The following is a 23,451-nucleotide window of genomic DNA, read 5'->3' as shown; positions in this document are numbered from 1 at the left end:
CGCCACAGTGGAAAGGAAAATTAACCGCTTCCTCCTAAGGTCTTGTTCGAGCTGTAAGGTTTTTAAATTGGCTAGGAGGCACCCTAAGGGGGTGCTCTTTGGAAATTTGGACTGGGGGGTTTCCCGTTTGTTTCCTCTTTACTTACACAATGGACACAATGGAAATGGAAGTGGATCTCTGCCTGGCTTCAAAGCGTCCTTTGGAACCAGCAGAGACAGACAGGAGGCTCATGGAGCCAAAGTGGAGATTACCTTCAGGCGCACGTCTCCGTCCTGAACGGGTCTCCCGAGCCACTTGGTGGCTCCAAATGGACCTCGGACCTGCACAGGATTTCTGGCCGAGGGAGGTAAAGAGGAGACAAGGGCACTTACCCCAGAGAGGCCATGAGAGTGAGGGAAGCGGGTCTCAGGTCCTGGTCCATCTGCCGTGTGGGAGCAGGAGGAGGTTCCTCAACCCTTAGAGGCCTGAGGAGGGGTCTCCTCCCGGGTCTTCGGCACCAACTGATTTGTTTTTCTAAGACCACCAGAGCGGGCACAAAAGAACCAGCAACTAGGCAAGTGTAGGAGCAAAAACTGCAAGTTTATTTTGGTCACCTAAGGTGTGGGGAAGAGGTCTGTCGGCCTCCAGCAAAGAAGGCCGACAGAGTCCCCCCGGTGGGGCTCTTGGGCGGAGTTCCCACAGTCCTGACACCCCGACAGGAGTGGGGCTATGAGAAGGCCGCGGGTGGCGTCCCTCCGGAGCGGCTTTTCTAGGAGTGGGAGGGCAATAGGCGGGGCACAGGCGTGTCAGGGGGCGTTCCACAGGTGAGACCAGGTAAATCTTGGTCTCTTCGGATTGACGTCACCTGGCGCATGCCCAGTTGGTCTGCACCTTCCTGGGCGCCGGCTGCATTTTCGCCCGTGCGGGAAAAGTTGGTGAAGAAGAACCCGGAAGTGCACCATCTTACCTCCCTTCATCCAAACATTTGGGTCTTGCTTGTTTTAGGCTACCTGTTTCTTTATGTTAAATACACATATCTTTTAAAGAGGATGTTTGGATCTTGATTATTTTATTAAATCTGATGATATAACCACAGCTAATGTAATAATTGGTATAGTTGGGGTTACATTTGTAAATTTTCTAATATCCAGTAGCTAATTTTCTGTAATTTTGTTTTAATGTCTTCTGATTTTGCTTTGCTGTTCTTCCTTTTCTGCCTTCTTCTGGGTTATGTTAATTTTTCAGTGTTACATTTTCCTTCTACCATTGAAATTTTGGCTATGGCATTTTGTGAATAATAGTGCTTACTATAAGGATTACAATAGGCATCTTTCACTTACTGCAAGCTACTTAGGGTTAATATGGCACCATTTAATTTGAAGTGTGAGAAGCTTGAAATGATATTGTATGTAAGATGTATATATAAGATCATGTATCTATTCTGTGTATTGCTCTTACAGTGGGTAGTTAGATATGAGCAGGGTAGGAAAGCCTCTTCCCCTGTGCCAAACAGGAATGTCAGGGGACCATCAAATGAAGGCCAGGGAGTTGTTACACTGTTTCTCTAAAATGATAGTTGGTTATAGCCAGTGCCAGGGAAAGGCAGTCTCCCAATAAACAGAAACACCTGAGACTGGTGATCAGAAACTTCCTGATAAGATCCCAGAAGCTGGGTGACAGGGCTCAAACTTGCACACTAAGAGCCAAAATAGTGGAGTTTAACTGATATATGTCTTTCTAGGGATATTTGGCTGGTAAGGGAAGGACACCTCAAGTGAGCATGCATGCAACTCCAATAAACATGCTGTGCCTGCTCACCTCCCAAATGCTGGCAGGCCCCTGCACATGAGGACAGCCCACCGCTAGGGAAGAATCAAGGGAGAAGGGACTCAAGAACCAGGAAGCATGTCAACATATCAAACTCAAGTCAAAAGGACAAACCACATACTTGATCCCTCCAGTCGCCCACGTGGCCCTCTTCCAAGGGTACTTTACTTTCTTTCCTTCCTGTTCTAAAGCTTTCTAATGAACTTTCACTCCTGCTCAAAAACGTGTCTGTATCTCTCCTTCTGTCTTATACCTCCTTGGTTGAATTCTTTCTTCTGAGGAGGCAAGAATTGGGGTTGCTGTAGACCCATATGGATTTACTGCTGGTGACATACTTTGGTGCCATGACATAGATATGTTTTGCTGGGAACGTGTTTTGGTACCATGTGACTCAGATACCTTCCACTGCTAACATACTTTGGTGCTGTGTATCTCAAATTCATTTGGCCATTAACATATTTTGTTTCTGTGACTTTGACACAATCTTCAATGGTAAGAGATCTTTATTCCTCAGTTGCTTCGGTGGAAGGCATTCAACACTCACACATAGTTTTCTTCTCCCCTTCTTTCTTCTGCTTACTAACAAACCCTCAGAACAATTCCTCTTGACCATAAGCGACTCTGCTCACACTCACCCACCAGGCTGATCTCTCAGCTCACCCTGACTGGCAGCTTGCAGAGGTGGGAATAACCTTGAGGTCTACACTGAGTAGATCTGAGACAGGCCCTCCTGGACAGGAGGCTTATGAGAGTGGTAGGGCTAAAGCCTAAAACCGTGCAATGTCTTGGGTTTCCTCTGCTTTTTCAACTAAAATCAGCTCTTTCCAAAAACCCAAACAGCATATTCTCCTGTTTTCTCTGCCTGTATTCTGAAATGACCTTGCACACCCACAGAACTATCTGCCTTGGAGGCAAGTCTGCCTCTTTGCTTTAACTTCACATGCCACGTGAATTCTTAAACACACACTCCCTGTTATTTGTGCACCCATGGCTCTTGCTGCATTTGTTTGGCAGCAAAGACACAGGCTGCCTTGCAGAAATCCCCTGAGATTTATACTCGTGTTTACCCTACCAGCTCAGATGACCACAAACCCTTCCCTTGTCTGCTGACACATTTCCAGGACAGCCACTACTTGGAACTCCAGCTCTGCCAGCTCCTTATGACTTACCATATACTTTCTGTTCCTATTATACCTCAGAGTCGAGTTTTCAGTGGCTTTTGAAGCAGTTTGTCTAACTGCATAGGGCCTCACTCTGATCCTTTAAAGATCCAACTTACTTAATTTTTTTGAGTTAGCACCCATTTGGAAGGAGGGAGAATTCTTCTTTTGCCAATTGCGAGTTCTTCCCCCAAGCTCTAAGTCTTCCAGAGGTTCTTCATTTATATCAAGAGGGAAAACAAACATTGCCCTCTTGAATTCAAGGGCTGCTATATATTCAAGGATATTAAGGCTTTCCATGATTATTCCTCTTGCTTCCGACTACTTCCTTCTGTATCCTCCATTTCTCTAATCACTTCTGCATTCTTCACAACATGCATCAAGACCCTCAAGGTCATATTTGAAGAGAAAGTGGAGGAAAGTCCAGTCCCCTTTGGGCAGTTAGGTGAAAAACAGGCTTCTCCTCTACTTAAAGAACATGGAAAATGGAAATCTGAGAAAAGAGAGTATCTAATTTTTTTCTAGAATATTCCAAGCAAGAGTCACTACAAGGTCATGGAAATAAGGATATAGGCTGGCCCAAGGCCACAGGTACAAGAGATCCACAGGACAGAGATGAACTGTGGTCCCAGGCTAACAGATTACCTTTAGAACAGAGATAAATGAAAGGTTAGGGGTACACATTCTTAAGTGGTTAATTGTGATGACATGGGACCAAAAGTACACAGTTTTACCAGTTCATCCCTAAGGATATTGGGGGATGCCCCATTCAAGATAATAGAAAAGTAGAGGGAAGACATTGCTATCCCTTTTTTTTTTCTCTCTTTTCTGTTCTCTCTTCACAGATGGGTAATGATGTCTTCATACTATAGGACATGCCCCACGGATGCATCCCCCAAAGGTGGGAAAAGTTTGATTTCCCCAAACCTTAAAACAAAAAACTAGGTTTCCTTTGTAATATTGTTTGGCCTAAGTGTTAACTGGGAGGAAATTACAAAAGTCAGTCATGGAACCCAGTGATTCTGTGTGCAGGAGGTCCTCAGATTAGCCTTCTCAGTCTTGTATAACCAAGAGTAGAATAAGGAGAACAGGGTTAAGAAAAAGGAAAAATGCAGGAACAAAAGGCAGGATCAAGTATTGGCTACTTTACAAGCTCTCAAGCTCTCTCCAGGTTGTCCTAAGGACACTCCTCCAGGTAATTGCCGTTGGTGCTGGAAGCCAGGCCACTGGAAGGTAAACTACTCCAATGAGATAAATAGGAAAAAGACCCACATGGCTTGTTCTCTCTGCCACAAGCTCAACCACTGAAATGGAACTTCCCTGAGGGCTTAAGGGCCCCAGGACAGAATCCCAACCCCTGGTGACCTTGATCTGAAAAGGCTCTCTGCTTTAGCAAGCTCCCAGTTCAGACACCGTCATCAACAGAACAAGGACAACTATGGAGGCAGAAAGTAAAATTATAATTTTCCCTTTTGGCTTCGAGGGATGACTACTCTGTGCTAATCTTTGAGCAACTCTCCTCCAAATTCTGTCAGGTAATGAAGCAAATTGCACCTCCTCCCTCCAAAAGAAAAAATTCACACCTCTTCGGGGCAAAAATGTATTTACCAAGATAGGTACCTGCTTAATATTTACTCAACTTCTGAATTCATCTTTCCCTATAGTAGCTCTATTTCTCTTGTGAAAGCTACCTAAATCTTCAGCCAATAACTTCAGTCTGGACTGTCCCACCTCAGGGGTTTAGAAATAGCCCATACTTATTCAGACAAATATTAGTAAAAATTTAACTGAGCAATCTGTTGAGGGTGGATGACTTCTATAGTATGTAAGTAACCTCCTCATTTGCTCCTCCTTTACAGAACTCACCCAGTAACAAGCAGTACAAAGCTTGACTTTCTAACAAAAAGAAAATGACTTGTCTCATTCAAACTTTATAAAAATAAAGAGGTATTTCTGGTAAGGAAGGTTATAAAGAAAATAGATTTTATATAAGAAAGAATCTTGTATGGTAAAATCTTGTCCTAAAGTAAAGTGACTGGTTGTTTAAATAGAGGAATGTCTAGGACAAGTCAGAAAGTCTAAGCATGTTGTACATGGTCTATGCAATTCATGAAAAGATTTATAAGAGGGAATTTATGAAATAATATACAATTCTAAAGGATATTAGGCCTACTTAATGCTTCCTAAACTGCTCCTATGACTCTAAACTGTACAATATCTCTGCTTTAAAGCTAGGCAAGTCCGGGAGATATAATATACAGTGTTAGCCATGAGCCCTAGCTATGCTGGAAAGAGTCAGGCCTTATCTTCATTTCTGTCTGATGTCCTATGCTCCAAACCTCATACATAATTAGAATCACTTACGAAGTTTTTTAATAAAAGTAAAAGTTGCTAACAATTAAGACTACTTAAGTATTTAGTACTTGAGACTTGAGACTACTAGAAAAATAGTTTTACTGTTTTTCATGTACTTGAGACTACTGAAAAAAGAGTTTTACATGCAAGACAGGTAAGGAAAGTAGAATATGCTTTTAGTAAAAGATTATAAGAAAGCATGGGAATGTAGTTTATTGCCTATTTTAGAGGGTTAAGTTGTTGTTTAAAGTTAGATTAGATAAAGCTAGAAGTTTAAGTTGTGGAATGTTTGTGAAAAATTAATCATGTAAAAGAAATTGTGTGAGTGAACATATTAGCTAAAATTAAAAGGATATTATTCAGTTTGTCTGTAAATTAAACATTGGAATAAAAACACAGCACAGTTTTCTTAGAGTATTGTTCTGCTCTTTAACAGAAAATTGTAAAGGGTTATAAAATGTTCATGAGAATCTTATCTTATGGTCAGACTGATTAAAATGGAACAGATTTGCCTATTAAGGTTTTATTGAGTTGGGTTTGACATCAATAGCACACTGATGCAAAGGTGACATTTGGATTTCTTTGGACTATATTTTTATAAATGTGTTATTGGTACATGTGTTCCAAAATTATGCAAAACTCCTATAACTCTGACATAAGTTAATATATGTTATCAGGAATAATCATAATTACTATGTTAAATTATTGTGTACCACCAAGGTAACAAATTTCCTTGTCAATTATGACTTTGACTGTGTCTGCCCTAAGATATTTTGTCATCCATGAACATTAGTTGTCTTGTTTTGATTATTTTTAGAAGGTGGTTTTATAAATAGCTATAGTACTCTAACAGGTATTATAAAACACAGGTTCTCGTAACTTCAAGATTGTGTTATTAGAATAGAGATATGGAGAGCTAAAATGTTCATAAGTATCAAGCAGAACATGGACTAAACGAATAGAAGACTAAAATAATTCTTTTATGAATTTTTGCTTAAAATGTTGTTAATCCTTCATTTGTTTTTAAAAGACAAGAAAACTTATCTTTTGAGCTATTTACAGCTTTTAAAAATTGAGTAAATAAATTATACTACTATCAATATAATTTGGAGCATAGTTTTTTTTTTCTCCCTACCTGATTTCTCCTGAATTTGAAAACTATTTGTGAATATTCTTAACTCATAGCAATACAGTTATTTGCATAAATGCAATATGAATCTGTTTCCTTTTGCAACAGGACACAATTAGAGACACTGCTTGTTTTATCAAGGCTTTGACTGAAATAATGTGCTTTTTTAAAGGAATCAAATTTAACTTACAGAGACAATAAAACCCCTTGGGAAAACTGGCCTCATACCTTGTCTACACAGTCCCTGTACAGGGTTCCTGACATCTGGTAAGTAAAAAATGTCACTTTCTGGAAAATGATTAATCTTGGTGTGTTTCATGTAAATAATCTGGCCAAGTGTAATAAGACTAGAACTTATTTTGCAAACAAATCAGTCCTATCATGATTTATTTTTCATAAAAATAAGATCTAGAGAGAGAAAAATTATGTTTTAAGAACTATGGTACACTGTTCTTAAGTTCTAGTCTCATCAGTTGTTTTTGAGTTTTTGTCTGCAATTTAGACTAACCCTACTTATTCCAGTGAACCAACTAGTGATCTCCGGCTGCAGCTCAGAAGAAAGAAAAGGGATGGGTAATGAAAAAATCTGGATCAGTATTGCAATTCTTGGCACATACTGGAATTGGCTAGCACCCCCACACACCCAATTCTTAGCAGTTATGACTATAGCCACCAGCTACCTGGGTGTGTCACCTGTCATCACCCCCTTCTTTCACTTTAACATTCTGCTAAATCTAATAACCTGACTTGTCTTCTCTTGCCTTCAGGCCATCAAGCTCTAGATGATCATTAGTGAGGGATACCATCCTCTCAATATTTAAGAGTCACCCTCCTGCAGGAGACCCCTAGACTGCCCATTAGTGAGACATGAGAGAGGTGAAATCCTGCCCATGTCTCCCTTGGACCTGGCTGGATACTGCTTTCACCATCCCACAGAGCAAACCCTTCCCTGACAACTAGCAAGAGGCCAAGACCCACAGAACCACCCTTGCCCCTCTATGAGAGGGAAGCAGTTACAGAAGACTGACCTTCATCCATTTTTCTCCAAAGAATTGTGGTCTTGGACTATTGAGGGGGAAATTGTTACAGTAGGTAGCTAGTCACACACAAGCAAGGTAGGAGAGCACTCCCTCTCTAGGAATGTTAGACATCCATCAGATGATGGTCAGGTGGTTAGTAAACCGTCTCTCTAAATAACAATGGTCACATCCAGTGCCAGGTAAAGGCAGTCTCCCAAGAAACAGCTGAAACTGGTGATAAGCAGCTTCCCAGTAAGATCTCAGGAGTTGAGTGAGTTGGCTTGAGCATGTGCACTAAGAGGTAAAATGGTAGAGTTTAACTGGTATATTACCACCAATGGGCATTCGGCTGGTAAGGGGAGAGCACCTCAATTGAGCAAGTGTACAGATCCAGTAAACACGCTGTGCATGCTCCCCTCCCAAGTGCTGGTAGTTCACTGCACGTGACAGGCCACCCCAAGGGAAGAATCAGGAGAGAAGGGATGCAAGATCCTGGAAGTATGCTAAGTCCAAAGGTCAAACTGTGCACCTTATCTCTCACGTCACCCGCTTGTCCCTCTTCCAAGTGTACTTTACTTCCTTACATTCCTGTTCTAAAGACTTCTAGTAAACTTTCACTCTTGCTCTAAAAATTCCTCTGGTATCTCCTGCCTCTTCAGTCAATTTGTTTTTCCTGAAGAGGAAAAAACTAAGGTTGCTGCATACCCATATGAATTCAGTAACATTATTGGTGCCATACACTTTAAATCCACTTATAAATTTTATAATTCAACCTTATATTTTTTGCATTAAATTGTCAATTTTCTTTTAAAGAAATTAAAAGAAAAAATACAGTTCCTTCATTTAACCTAGAGCTCTTATTTCTGGTCATCTTTATTCCTCCCTGTGAATCTCTGTCTCTATCTGTAGTCATTTCACTTTATTCTGAAGAACTTCTTTCAGCACTTCTTATAGTACAGGACTTGAGAAATGTATCTTTTCAGCTTTCATTTACGTAAAATATATATTTAACCAAGTAAGTTACTTTGACTCGACGCAGCATGCTGATTTAAAATTTTTGGTTTTGTCTTAAGGAATTTAAAGATAAGATTCATTTTCTTCTTATTTTCATGTTTTTATTGTGACATTAGCAATTATTTATATCTTCGTTCCTTTGTAAATTTTATATATTCTCCCATTTACTGTTTCCAATACTTTTTGTCTTTTTTCCCCATAAGAGGGAAAAGGTATACAAATGAGGTCTCATCCTTGCCATTCTCCTTTTCAAGGGCCAAACTCCAGCCAGGATTTGCTCATTTTTGTCTGGTCTCCAGTATCTTCAAACTTTTTTCAGCTCTATTTGTTCAAAGCTTATTTGTTATTTTTTTTATTTATCTACTTACTTGTGTATTGGAGATGAATTTTAACTCTGCTGCCAAAGCTGGAATTCAGTTTAGTTTATTTATTATCTTTCTAATGGATAGTCTGGTACAAGTTACTCTACAATTTCTGGAATCAGAACTACTATTATGTGGTTGCTTTTGCAATGATGTTCAGAAATATCTTCTAGAAAATCTGGGATGCATAGTGAAAATGTGGACAAAGTCTTTATTCGTAAGGGAATGCCTGAGACTGGGTAATTTATAAAGAAAAGAGGTTTAATTGGCTCATGATTCTGCTTCTGGTGAGGGCCTCAGGAAGCTTACAACTGATGGAAGGCAAATGAGGAGCAGGTATATCACATGATGAGAGAGAGGAAGAGAGAGGAGGAGAAGAAGGAGCCAGGCTTTTTTATACAAGCAGATCTCACTTGAACTCAAAGTGAGAGCTTACATATTACTTCAAGGATGGCACCAAGGCATTCATGAGGGATTTGTCCCCATGACCCAAACACCTTCCACAGGCCCCACCACTGACTTTGGAGGTTACATTTCAACATGAGATTTAGAGAGGACAAAATATACTAGCCATATGATTCCACCTCTGGGACCCCAAATATCATGTTCATCTCACATTGTAAAATACAATCATCCCTTCCCAAGAGTCTTTAGAAGCCTCAACTCATTCCAGCGTCACCCAAAAGTTCAAAATTCAAAGTCTCATTGGGGACTCAAGGCAAGTTTCTTTCACCTGTGAGGCTGTAAAATAAAAAATAAAAAAAGAAATTAAATATTTACCTCTGAGATGCAATGGTGGTGCAGGAATTGAGTAAGCATCATCACGCCAAAAGGGAGAAGTCAGCCAAAAGAAAAGGGCAACAAGCCCCACACATTTCTGAAACCCAGCAGAGCAGTCATTAAATCTTTAAAGCTCCAAAATTATCTTCCTTAACTCTGTGTCCCCCATCCTGGGTGCATTGTTGTAAGGGGTGGACTCCCAAGGCATTAGGCATTTTTGCCCCTGGGGCTTTGCAGGGTGAAGCACCTGTAGTTGCTCTCACAGGTTGGAATCCAGTGCCTGTGGCTTCTCTAGGCACAAATGAAAGTTTCCAGTGGCTCTATTATTCTTAGGTCTATGCGACAGCAGCCCCCATCCCATTGTTCCACTAGGCAGTGCCTTGGTAGAGACTTTGCATGGGCTCCAATTCCACCTTTAACCTTGGGATTTCCCTAGTACAGACTTTCTACAGGAGTGTTGCCTCTGTGGCAAGTTTCTGTCTTGGCACCCAGGCTTTTCAATACATCCTCTGAATTCTAGGTGGAACCTTCCAAGCCTCCTTCATTCTTGCATTCTGTTGTGCCTGCAGACTCAACACCACGTGGAAGCCACCAAGGCTTATGGTTTGCACCCTCTAGGGCATTGGCTCAGCCTTTTGAGTCAGGCAGGAGCTGAAGCAGCAGGGATACAGAGAACCATGTTCCAAAGTTGTGAAGGTTAGCAAGTCCCTGGCCCTGGCCCAGGAAGCCATTCTGTCCTGCTAGGCCTTAGGGCCTGTAATGGGAGGAGGCTGACCCAGAGACTTCTGAAATGCCTTTGAGGTCTTTTTCCTATTGTCTTGACTATTAGCAATTGACTCCCATTTAGTCACACAAACCTCTCTAGCAAGTGGTTGCTCCATGCACTTCTTGTATTCCTCTCCTGAAAATGTTTTGCCCCTTTCTACCATATGGCCAAGCCAGGCTGCAGATTTTCCAAGCTATTAATGCTCTGCTTCCCTTTTAATTACAAGTTCCAATTTTAAGGTATTTCCTTGCTCCTGTATTTGATCATAGGCTGTTAGAAGCAGCTACAGCACACCTTGAATGATTTGCTGTTCATAAACTTTTCCACCTTTTACCCTAGGTCATCACTCTTAAGTTTACCTTCCTACAAACCCCTAAGCCATGGACACAATGCAGCCAAGTTCTTGCCGGGCATAACATGGGTGATCTTTACTCCAGTTCCTAATGACTTCTTCATTTTCATCTGAAACCTTTTGAGCCTGGCCTTTACTGTCCATATTTCTAGTAACATTTTGGTCACTATTATTCAGTCTCTGAGAAGTTCTAAATTTTCTCTCATCTTCCTGCTTTCCTCTGAGCCCTCCAATATTCCAACCTCTGCATGTCACCCAGTTTTAAAGCTGTTTCTGCAACTTCAGGAATCTTTATAGCAATGTCTCACTCTTCAGTACCAATTTTCTGTGTTCATTTATTTGCATTGCTCTAAAATAATACCTGAGACTCGGTAATTAATTCATTAAAAAAAGAGGTTTAATTGGCTCATGATTCTGCAGGCTGTACATTAAGCATAGTGCCAGCATCTGCCTCTGGTGAGCTTGCAATCATGATGGAAGGCAAAGGGGAAGCAGGTGTATCACATGGCAAGAGAGTGGGTAAGAGGAAAGAGGTGGAGCTACCAGTCTCTATTAAACAACCATGTCTCAAATGCACTCACAGAGTGAGAACTCACTCACTGCTGTGAGGACAGCACCAAGCCTTCCATGAGGGATCCATCCCCATGATGCAAACACCCAAACATCTCCACCTTCAGCATGAGAGGTCACATTTCAACAAAAGATTTGGAGTGGGGGGACTGTCATGCGCGTCTGTGTGAAAAGACCACCAAACAAGCTTTGTGTGAGCAACATGGCTGTTTATTTCACCTGGGTGCAGGCGGGCTGAGTCCAAAAAGAGAGTCAGGGAAGGGAGATAAGGGTGGGGCCGTTTTATAGGAATTGGGTAGGTAAAGGAAAACTACAGTCAAAGGGGGGTTATTCTCTGGTGGGCAGGAGTGGGGGTCACAAGGTGCTCAGTGGGGGAGCTTTTTGAGCCAGGATGAGCCAGGAAAAGGAATTTCACAAGATAATGTCATCACTTAAGGCAAGGACCGGCCATTTTCACTTCTTTTGTGGTGGAATGTCATCAGTTAAGGCGGGGCAAGGCATTTGCACTTCTTTTGTGATTCTTCAGTTACTTCAGGCCATCTGGCCTTATACATGCAAGTCACAGGGGATGCGATGGCTTGGCTTGGGCTCAGAGGCCTGACAGGGACAAAATATCCAAACCACATCAGTTACAAATGCATAGTTTCTGCAGGGGAATAAAATGGTGTGGGTGGGTCAAGGCTTTTAAAGCATGTTTTGTGAAAGAACATGAGAGATGTTTCTGATTAGGTTTGGTAGCTCTACTACTGGGCTCATCCTTTGCCTCAAAATATAAAATGTCTTGCTGTTTTAATTAAAAGTTACCAGTATTGCTATCCTTGGCTGATGTAAGGATATCAGTATTTATTTATTTATTTATTTATTTATTTGAGACTGAGTGTCACGCTGTCGCCCAGGCTGGAGTGCAGTGGCATGATCTTGGCTCACTGCAAGCTCCGCCTCCCAGGTTGACGCCATTCTCCTGCCTCAGCCTCCTGAGTAGCTGGGACTATGGGCGCCTGCCACCATGCCCAGCTAATCATTTTGTGTGTGTGTGTGTTTTTAGTGGAGATGGGGTTTCACCGTGTTAGCCAGGATAGTCTTGATCTCCTGACCTCGTGATACACCAACCTTGGCCTCCCAAAGTGCTGGAATTACAGGCGTGAGCCACTATACCCAGATGCCTGGCCAGGACATCAGTATTTAAATGCTACAGGTTCAGGAAGGAACAACTTGGTATATTGCAGGGACTCTGACTTAATCAGAAACTTAGAGTTTGAATAAGAAATCTGTTCACTGGGCCAGGCAAGGTGGCACACACCTGTAATCCCAGCACTTTGAGAGGCCGAGATGAGTGGATCATGAAGTCAAGAGATCAAGACCATCTTGGCCAACATGGTGAAACCCTGTCTCTACTAAAAATACAAAAATTAGCTGGGCATGGTGGTGCACGCCTGTGGTACCAGCTACTCAGGAGGCTGAGGCAGAAGAATCACTTGAACCTGGGAGGCAGAGTTTGCAGTGAGCCAAGATAGCCCTACTGCACTTCAGCTTGGTGACAGAGAGTGACTCTGTGAAGAAGAAGAAGGTGAAGAAGGAGAAGGAGAAGGAGAAGGAGAAGGAGAAGGAGGAGGAGGAGGAGGAGGAGGAGGAGGAGAAGGAGAAGAAGAAGAAGAAGAAGGAGGAGGAGGAGGAGGAGGAGGAGGAGGAGAAGGAGGAGAAGAGGAAGAAGAGGAAGAAGAAGAAGAGGGAGGAAAGAAAGAAATCTGTTCATTGCTAGCTCTATAACCTCATAAAACTTTTAAAATCTTTTCAAGCCTTTCATATATCACCTATAAAGAGGAAAAGTAATATTCATGGTATAATTTTGAAAGGAAGAGTCAATACCAAAATATAATTGGCATTCTATAATTGCACATGCTCCTATTGCCAGCATATACCATGATATCTTCTGAGCCCACCTTAAGACATGTAAAAAATTTAAAGTTTTAGCCTGGTGCAGTGGCTCACACCTGTCATCCCAGCACTTTGGGAGGCCAAGGTGGGTGGAGCACAAGGTCAGGAGTTTGAGACTAGCCTGGCCAATATGGTGTAACTCTGTTTCTCCTAAAAATACAAAAATTAGCCAGGCGTGGTGGTGTGTGCCTGTAGTCCCAGCTACTCGGGAGGCTGAGGCAGGAGAATTGTTTGACCCCAGGAGGCAGAGGTTGCAGTGAGCCAAGATCATGCCACTGCACTCCAGCCTGGGCAACACAGGGAGACTCCATCTCAAAAATAAATAAATATATACATAAAATAAAAAATGTAAAGTTTTTAAAAGTAATATGATAAATTCCAAAGTGGTTTGACAAGCAGTGCACTGTTTGTTGTCTTCCTGGCGAATGCTTTATCAGCTGGGTGGGCTTAATCCTAGCCAGTTGCTGAGGAAGCAGAAAACAAAGTCCAACTCCCAGATTTGGAAATTGTCAAGTGCCAGGCAGGGTGTCAATGTTCATGGCTTGGAGAGATGGGTAATGAGGGATAATTTGAAAAAAGAAAAGCCTAGGCTGAAAATGGTTATTGAAAATAATTCAAAATGTAGTAAACATGTAGCTTGATGACAAGTATTTGTTCAATATGATTTTCGATACTTTTAAACAATGTAATTTTAAATCAAAGAAAAAAGTTAGCAGAGAAAATACTTTCAAAATTAGATTTCATATGTTATTAATTGGCACCAGAATCAGTGGGGATATATCCTAAAATAACCCCATTATTTTTCTTTGGTGAAAAGTAAAATCTAATGAATTAGCAAAAAAAAAAAAAAAAAATCTGGATATGAGATATGCTTAGGATGTGACACAGCTGTGGAACACAAATGAAAGCTGAATTTTCAAAAAAATTATAAAATGAAGCAACGATGATTCAGAACTACATATAATTATTTGGTAAACTTGCTAGAAAAAAAATGCATTAACATATTAGTGTTCCACACTAGTTTATATATGTTAAATGCTCACTGAACCAAAAAAGAGCACAAAAAAGAGCACAACAATGAGACTTATGTATCTTGTGTTTTGTTGTTGTTGTTAATGTTATAATTATTTGAATGTACCATATATAAAGATTTTATGTAATCTTAAAAGAAATTTAGCTTAAACTTACTAGTTTAAAATAGCCAAAAGTCAGGAAAAGTCATTTGAAAACGTTTTTAATATAATTGGAAGATGTTTAATTGAAAACAAAGGAAATCTATAAAAATCAGTGTCTCAATAAATTATAACTATATGAGGATGACATACATTCCTGTAGTGATTACAGTGCAATATTCAAGCTTTACAAGACAACTTCAAATACAGAAGAAGGTCTTGGAGCATTTGACAAATGAAAAAATATATGAATGAGTGAAGTATATATGGTTTCTTTGTGGTAGGATTGTAAGTGCTTTATTATTGGAAAATTATTTTTTATCTACTTCTCTGTATTGTATTTCTACTTTCTCACTTTTGGCCACAACAAAGAAACTGTAAATGTTGCTCTGAATGTGAAACTTTCAGATATTAAATCCTAAATTGAAGACATACCAATCTGGGTACGAGAGATACAGAGTTGCCTAGTGGTACAAACACCTAAGAGAAGAGAAGAGTAGCATGGGGGAGATGACTGAATTGAGAAAGAAAAGAAATAGGAATCAAGTTTTATGCCACAACCCTGGAATAAAACCTGCAGGAATAGAGGGAGGCAAAGAAACGAGACTCTTGGAAAAGCCTGCTCTGTTGTTTGAGGGATGTTAGATTCAAAGTAAGTTCATGCTGGCCGGTTGCGGTGGTTCATGCCTGTAATCCCAGCACTTTGGGAGGCCGAGGAGGGCGGACCACAAGGTCAGGAGTTCGAGACCAGCCTGGCCAACATAATGAAACCCTGTCTCCACTAAAAATACAAAAACTAACTGGGCATGATGGTGCATTTCTATAGTCCCCGCTACTCAGGAGGCTGAGGAAGGAGAACTGCTTGAACCCAGGAGCCAGGGGTTGCAGTGAGCCAAGATCAGCCTGGGTGACAGAGCAAGACTCTGTCAAAAAAAAAAAAGAAAAGAAAAGTAAGTTGATGCCTCACCACTACTTATGCTCATTTGATGCTCATTTTGGGAATTGTTTGGATTAATGGCCTGAGAGGTGTGTTCCACACCAGAAAATATATGGTCATATACAATCCTCCCTCCCTTCTCACATGGCTTACTGGTAGTGGAGAATCTTCACTTTAATTATGTTGGTAAATTGAGAGAGTAGAAGGACCTGGGAAAAACACAAATTAAACTGAAGTGGAATTGAGAGGCTCTCCAAGGCAGGATGAAAATGTTTGCAACCAGGAAACAGCGTGGAAACTGCAACAGGAATCAGAAGAGTGGTTGGTTAGAACACCATAATATCTTTCTTCTATAATTCTAAAGTGGGATGAAAATGTCTATATTCCTCAGGGAAGAAAATTCTGCTAAGAATACATATAACTTCTTCCTACCTCTCACTTCTCTTTCCTAAGGGCACAGTGCATCCTAATAGTGTCTTGTAGTGAGATTGGGAGTTAGAAATTGTCTGTGAGCACGGGTCATTCTATTCAAGGTTTCTTCTGTTTTAGAGATGCCTATCTGGTATTTTCTTCCTCATTACAGAAGGGTTACAATTGCTGACTGAATTTCTGGATATGTGTGATGGCTAGTTTCAGTTATCAACTTGATAAATTAAAGGATACCCAAATATTTAATAAAACATTATTTCTGGAGATGCCTGTGAGGGCGTTTCAAGAAACGACTGGTTTGAATTACTGGACCGAGTAAGGAAGATCCCCCCTCAGTGTAAGCAGGCACTATTCAATTGGCTGAAGTCCGAGATAAAACAAAAAAGCAGACAAAAGGTGAATTTACTTTGTCTCTCTCTTCTATAGTTGTAGAACATCATTCAACTGAGAACAACATTCTGCTGCTCTTGAACATTCAAATTCCAGGTGTTCTAGTCTTTGGACTTAGGGCCGTATACCAGCACCTTTCCCTGCACCAAGTTCTCAGGCCTTCAGGCTGATGCTAAAAGTTGAACCTTCAGCGTCCCTGGTTCTGAGGTCTTTGGACTTGGACTGAGCTGTGCTATTGGTTTTCCTGGTTCTCCAACTTACAGATGGGCCATTGTGGGACTCCTCAGCTTCCCTAATCACATGAGCCAATTCATAGAACAAGTTTCCTCTCATCTATCTATCTATCTATCTATCTATCTATCTATCACATCTATCTATCATCTATCTATCATATTTATCATCTATATATCATATCTATCTATCATATCTATCTATCCTATCTATCATCTATCTATCCTATCATCTATATATCATATCTATCTATCTATCTATCTATCTATCTGTCATCTATCATATCTATCATCTATATATCATATCTGTCATCTATCTATCATCTATATATCATATCTATCTATCATGTCTGTCTATCATATCTATCATCTATCTATCATATCTATCTATCATATCTAACTATCTATCATCTATCGTATCTATCTATCATATCTATCTATCTATCTATCTATCTATCTATCTATCTGTCAATCATCTGTATATCTATTAGTTTTGTCTTTCCGAAGAACCCTGAATAATACAGTGGGTAAGTAACATTCAAGGAGTTGGGTATTTGAAAGTCCAGTTTTGTCTACAGAATCATGTTTATTTTCCCAATCAGTCTTATCTGTAAGAAAAAATACACACACACACACAGGTGTGTGTATATATATGTGTGTGTGTATATATATATAAAGATATATAGAGAGATATAAGATATATATATAAATTCAGTCAGATATATATATATAGAGAGAGAGAGAGATGTGTGTGTGTGTGTATATATATATATATACAGAGAGAGAGAGAGAGAGAGAGAGAAAGATGGAGTCTCGCTCCTGTTGCCCAGGCTGGAGTGCAATAGCACGACCTCAGCTCACTGCAACCTCCGACTCTCAGGTTCAAATGATTCTCCTGCCTCAGCTTCCTGAGTAGCTGAGATTATAGGTGCCTGCCACCATGTCTGGCTATTTTTTTAAATTCATTTTTAGCAGAGACGGGGTTTCACCATGTTGGCCAGGCTGGTCTCGAACTCCTGACCTCAGATGATCCACCTGCCTTGGTCTCCCAAAGTGCTGGGATACTATATTTTGATCTGCCATCTGTTTGAGTCTTGTTGTCATTAGATTTGAATTTGAAAGTGGACTTGGCAGACAGAGGTTGATTAAATATGACCTTTACATTGTATTGTGTGTCTACTTCTTCACCCCTACGTTTGCCATCTTTCACCAGGTGGTAATGTGTAATTCCCCGTACCATTTCAGTTGGTCTTGGACACGTGATTGTTTTGGAGCTTGACATATGGGGAAAAGCGCGACTAGGCCAGTAAGAACTTATGGGGCACGATTCATTTCTTATTCTCCTCCTGGATTTCTGCCAACCACCATGAGAAGAGCAAACTCCAGTTAGCATCTGGGCCTTGCTCACCCTGTAGTAGACCTGAACTTACCAAGCCTCTCGTAGCTGTGTTGCCCCAGCTAACCTAGCACATTCATGAGGAAAAAAAAGTTTCTGTTTTACATCAATAAGAATATAAAGTTGTTTATGATGCAATTGCAACTTCTACAAAGAACCTGGAACCTCAAAGGCAATGCCGGAGAGTTGCCAGTGAACCAAATGTGTACCAACATGCCAGTTCCAGTTAATGTCACTGCCAAACAGCAAAGGAGAACAAGAAATAGACCCCTCCCTTTCCATCACCAGTAGGTGACAACCACCTAGGGTACCTTGTCCTTTCTTTTGGTAGACTAGAGACCTATGAACCTGGAGGGCTAGGTCAGGACTGAGAGGAGGAGTAGGACCGAGTAACATGGAGATGTGAGCCAGGCAGATGCTGACTAATAATTCTGGTTTAATTGCAGGATTCTCAGAAAAGCACAAATGGAAGATTCACAGTGAGTTTAAGGAGTTCATACTAGGAAGGCAGCGGCCTCGTGTCAGAAATTAAATGTACATCTAGAAATAAAGAAAATCTATTATTTTGACACACCCAAATGGTACACTGTGACTCACATGCCTAGCCCATTTTTAAACAAATTATATCATCTCAAGTCCCATAGCTTTTACATGTTCCCGCAAAACTATTTTGTAACATCATTTACAATTAAGGGAAGCTAAGGTCACTTTTAATAACTGTAACTTTTTGGGTATCATTGGCAACTGCATATATTACTCATTTCTGTTCCTGCTAGCTTGCTCAGCCATCTTTTTATTCCCTGGTATACAAATTCACTGCCATCCCCAGCAAGCCACGGCATATTCAACTCTCCTGCACACCACAGATGTTATCAGAAAACATCTAAGGAACTTGTCCCCATTGATCTAGTCAGTGACCATGTATTTTCTAGGAAATCTATAGCTTTCAGAGTCAAACTTACTTTGGGATTTTTTTCAATTTCCTTTTTCAGCTGTATTACATTTCTGTGAACATTCAGTCAGGCAAACATTCACCTGGTGGTATAGAAGGCAGATTTTCTCAAATACTCACATGGTGACACATTCATATCCATTGAAGCTCATGTCTCTCTGCCTTATCACTGAGATGTAGAGACAGTAACATCAATTACATTTTTAATTCAATAGCCTACTCTTTTCTTCACCTCATTTATGCTATACTTGAAAAAGAAAAGTAAGCTCTTCCCTGGATGAATCACATTGAAGCCTCTGACCTTCCAAAGAAAATATAAATAATGATTAATTTACTCTCATGAGGCATAGGGGCTCATTAAGAAAACTAAGAGCATGCACATAAAATAACCTCAACAATGAACATCTGCTATTTTGTTAAAAGTTAGCCTATTTATCATTCTATCAACAGTATAATGTAAAATATTAAACAGATCAAACATTTTTTAGTTTTATAAGCTAAATCAAAGATAGAATATAAAGTGTTTATTAAAGCATAATAGAGAAAGTTCTATTTCCAGGCAAACTTTGATGGTAACGTCACCATGGCCTAAAATGCTTCTGTTGCTGTAACATTCATTTCACTATTTTGTGTCTGAACAATGTCATTGCCAACTATGTCCCTCTAGGAATCCACCTAGGTGTTGGCTCCAGTTACTCCAGAAGAGGGGGGGCTGTCAGCACTGCTGGCTGTATGGACAAGGACAAATAAATATCCATGCTCTGTTCCCTGCATGTGACACTTAAGTTGTGAAATCAATGTCCCCTTTTCAAGAACAGCATCACCCAAATTCACCTCTTTTACACTGAAGAGGAAGCCATCTAGAGGTACTCTTCTTCTTGGTGATTTAAGGATTCAAATAAGAGAAAGGAGAATACTGGGGGATTACAGGGTTGTTATTTTCTTATTCACAGCAGAGGTACATGGAGAGCCAAAATGGGAATCTGAAAGTCAGTCATCAAGTGTCCAAATTTAACTTTAGTGTATTAAGAAGGCTTTAGCAGGAAGTAAAATTTTTCTATATATTATTCACTATTTTGTTTTTCATTAAGTTGCCTCAAAATACTTTGCTATATCCTTAAAACATTAAAGAGAAATACTTTCCCAGACAAACAAAAGCTGAGGGATTTCATCAACACCATACCTGTCTTACAAGAAATGCTGAAGAGAGTACTTTTATCAGAAAGAAAAAAATGGTAATGAGATGTAAGAAATCACTTGAAGGTACGAAACTCACTGATAATACTAAGTACACAAAAAAACACAGACTATTATACCACTGTAAATATAGTGTGTAAACTACTCTTATCCTAAGCAGAAAGACCAAATTATGAGCCAATCAAAACTAATAAGTACAACAACCTTTCCAGACATACATAGAAAGATAAGATATAAATAGAAACTGGAAAATGTTTAAAAGCCTGGAGACAAAATTAACGTGTAGTATTTTTATTAGTTTTCTTTTTGTTTATCTGTTTATGCAAACAGTGTTAAATTGTTATCAAGTTAAAATAACGGGTTATAAGATAGTATTTGCAAGCCTCATGGTAACCTCAAATCAAAAAATCATACAATGAATATTCAAAAATTGAAAAGCAAGGAACCAAATATCACTGGAAAAAATCACCTTCACTCTAGAAAGATAGGCAGGAAAGAAAGAAGGAAGAGAAAACCACAAAACAACCTGAAAACAAATAACAAAACAGCAAGAGTAAGTCCTTACTTATCAATAATTACGTTGACTATAAATGGACAAAACACTCCAATCAAGACATAGACTGGCTGAATGTATGAATAACAAGCCCCACAAATCTGATACCTACAAGAAACATATTTCACTTATAAAGATACACATAGACTGAAAACGCAGGGATGAAAAGAGATATTCCATGACAATGGAAACCAAAAAGGGGAGGAGTCATTATACTTATATCAGACAAATAGATTTTAAGACAAAAACTATAACAAGAAACAAACGAGTTCATTACATAATGATAAAGAGGTCAATTCATCAAGGAGATAGAACAATTTTAAATATACACCCAACACTGGAACATCCTGATATAATATAAAAGCAAATATTATTAGAGGTAAAGAGAAAGATAGGCCTCAATATAATAATAACTGGAGACTTTAACACCCTACTTTCAGCATTGAACAGATCTTCCAGACAGAAAATCAACAAAGAAATGTAGAACTGAATCTGCACTATAGGCCAAATGGATCTAGTAGATATTTACAGAACATTTCATCCAATAGTTGCAGAATACACATTCTTTTCCTCAGCACATGGATTATTCTCAAGGACAGACTATATGTAAGGTCACATAATAAGTCTTAAAACATGCAAAAAAATGAAATAATATCAAGCGGCTTCTCTAACGACAAGGGAACAAAGCTAGAAATTAAAGCAGGAGGAATTTTGAAAACTCTACAACTACATGGAAATTAAACAATATGCTCCTGAATGACCAGTGGGTCAATAAAGAAATTAAGAAAGAAATTGAAAAAAAAATCTTGAAACAAATGAATATGGAAAAACAACTTACCAAAACCTATTGGATACAGCAAAAGCAGCACTCAGATGGAAGTTTATAGCAATAAGTGCCTACATCAAAAAAGGAAAATAACTTCAAATAAAGAATCCTACAATGCACCCTGAGGAACTAGGAAAGCAAGAGCAAACCAAACAAAAAATTAAGAGAAAAATAGAAATAATAAAGATTAGAGCAAAAATAAATGAAATTAAAATAAAAAATACAAAGAATCAATGAAACAAAAAGTTGGGTGTTTTCAGATGTTAAACAAACTTGACATATCTTTAACCAGGCTAAGAAAAAAAGACAGCTAACAAGGGATGTGAAGGACCTCTTCAAGGAGAACTACAAACCACCGCATCACACTACCTGACTTTATACTACAAGGCTACAGTAACCAAAGCAGCATGGTGCTGGTACCAAAGCAAACATATAGAACAAACAAATGAACAGAACAGAGACCTCAGAAATAACACCACACATCTACAACCATTTGATCTTTGACAAACCTGACAAAAACAAGCAATGAGGAAAGGATTCCCTATTTAATACATGGTGGTGGGAAAACTGGCTATGCAGAAAACTGAAACTGGACCCCTTCCTTAAATGTTATACAAAAATTAACTCAAGATGGATTAAAGACTTAAATGTAAGACCCCAAACCCTAAAAACCCTAGAAGAAATCCTAGGCAATACCATTCAGGACATAGGCAAGGACGAAGATTTCATGACGAAAATGCCAAAAGCAATTGCAACAAAAGCCAAAATTGACAAATGGGATCTAACCAAAGAGCTTCTTCACAGCAAAAGAAACTCTTAAAATTAACATGTAACCTACAGAATGGGAGAAAAAATTTGCAATCTACTCATCTGACAAAGGTCTAATATTCAGAAACTACAAGGAACTTAAATAAATTTACAACAAAAAATAACCCCATCAAAAAGTGGGCAAAGGATATGAACAGAAACTTCTCAAAAGAAGACATTTATGCATCCACCAAACATATTTTTAAAAGCTCAACATAACTGATCATTAGAGAAATGCCAATCAAAACCACAAGATACCATCCTATGCCAGTCAGAATGGTGATTTTTTTTTTTTTTTTTTTTTTTTTGAGACGGAGTCTCGCTCTGTCGCCTAGGCTGGAGTGCAGTGGCCGGATCTCAGCTCACTGCAAGCTCCGCCTTCCGGGTTTACGCCATTCTCCTGCCTCAGCCTCCCGAGTAGCCGGGACTACAGGCGCCCGCCACCTCGCCCGGCTAGTTTTTTTGTATGTTTTTAGTAGAGACGGGGTTTCACCGTGTTAGCCAGGATGGTCTCGATCTCCTGACCTCGTGATCCACCCGTCTCGGCCTCCCAAAGTGCTGGGATTACAGGCTTGAGCCACCGCGCCCGGCCGGTGATTTTTAAAAGTCAAAAAACAATAGATGCCAGTGAGGCTGTGGAGAAATAGGAACACTTTTCTACTGTTGATGGAAACAGTTCAACCATTGTGGAAGACAGTATAGTGATTCCTTAAGAATCTATAGCCAGAAATACCATTTGACCCAGCAATCCCATTACTAGGTATATACCCAAAGGAATGTAAATCATTCTACCATAAGGACACATGCACACATAAGTTTATTACAGCACTGTTTACAATAGCAAAGACTTGGAACCAAACAAAATGTCCATCAATGATAGAGTGAATAAAGAAAATGTGGCACATATACACTATGGAATAGTATGCAGCCATAAAGAGGAATGAGATCATGTTCTTTGCAGGGACATGGATGAAGCTGGAAGCCATCATCCTCAGCAAACTAACACAGAAACAGAAAACCAAACACTGCATGTTCTCACTCATAAGTGGGAGTTGAACAATGAGAACATAATGGACACAGGGAGAAGGACAACACACACCAGGGTCAGTCAGGGCTGGGGAGAGAGAAGGGAGAGCATTAGGACAAATAGCTAATGCATGCAGGGCTTAAAATCTAGATGAAGCCATGAAGAAAAATGTACAAGGAGACATGAAGAAATGTACAACGAGGCATGAAAAATGTACAAGAAGGCATGAGATAAAAGAAGTACTCAAAGAATGAAGGGGACGTGTTATGAAGACAGAGCCCAGCTT

The 23,451-nt window shown here is 39.8% G+C and overlaps 1 long non-coding RNA gene across 1 annotated transcript in view; it reads right to left on the bottom strand.

The window, feature by feature from the left end:
* LOC117096676 overlaps positions 1 to 7,514 on the bottom strand; it is a 40,168-nt gene extending 32,654 nt beyond the window's left edge. Inside the window, exon 1 of the long non-coding RNA XR_004442585.1 lies at positions 7,480 to 7,514. This is a non-coding gene — a long non-coding RNA (uncharacterized LOC117096676). The remainder of the gene's footprint in view (positions 1 to 7,479) is intronic.
* Between the last annotated feature and the right edge of the window lie 15,937 nt (positions 7,515 to 23,451).

This window comes from Trachypithecus francoisi, unplaced genomic scaffold (genome assembly GCF_009764315.1).
Source record: "Trachypithecus francoisi isolate TF-2019V2 unplaced genomic scaffold, Tfra_2.0 Lachesis_group14, whole genome shotgun sequence".
NCBI lineage: Eukaryota > Metazoa > Chordata > Mammalia > Primates > Cercopithecidae > Trachypithecus > Trachypithecus francoisi.
The sequence above is the reverse complement of the archived record's forward strand: the minus strand, read 5'-3'. Positions and strand labels throughout refer to the sequence as shown.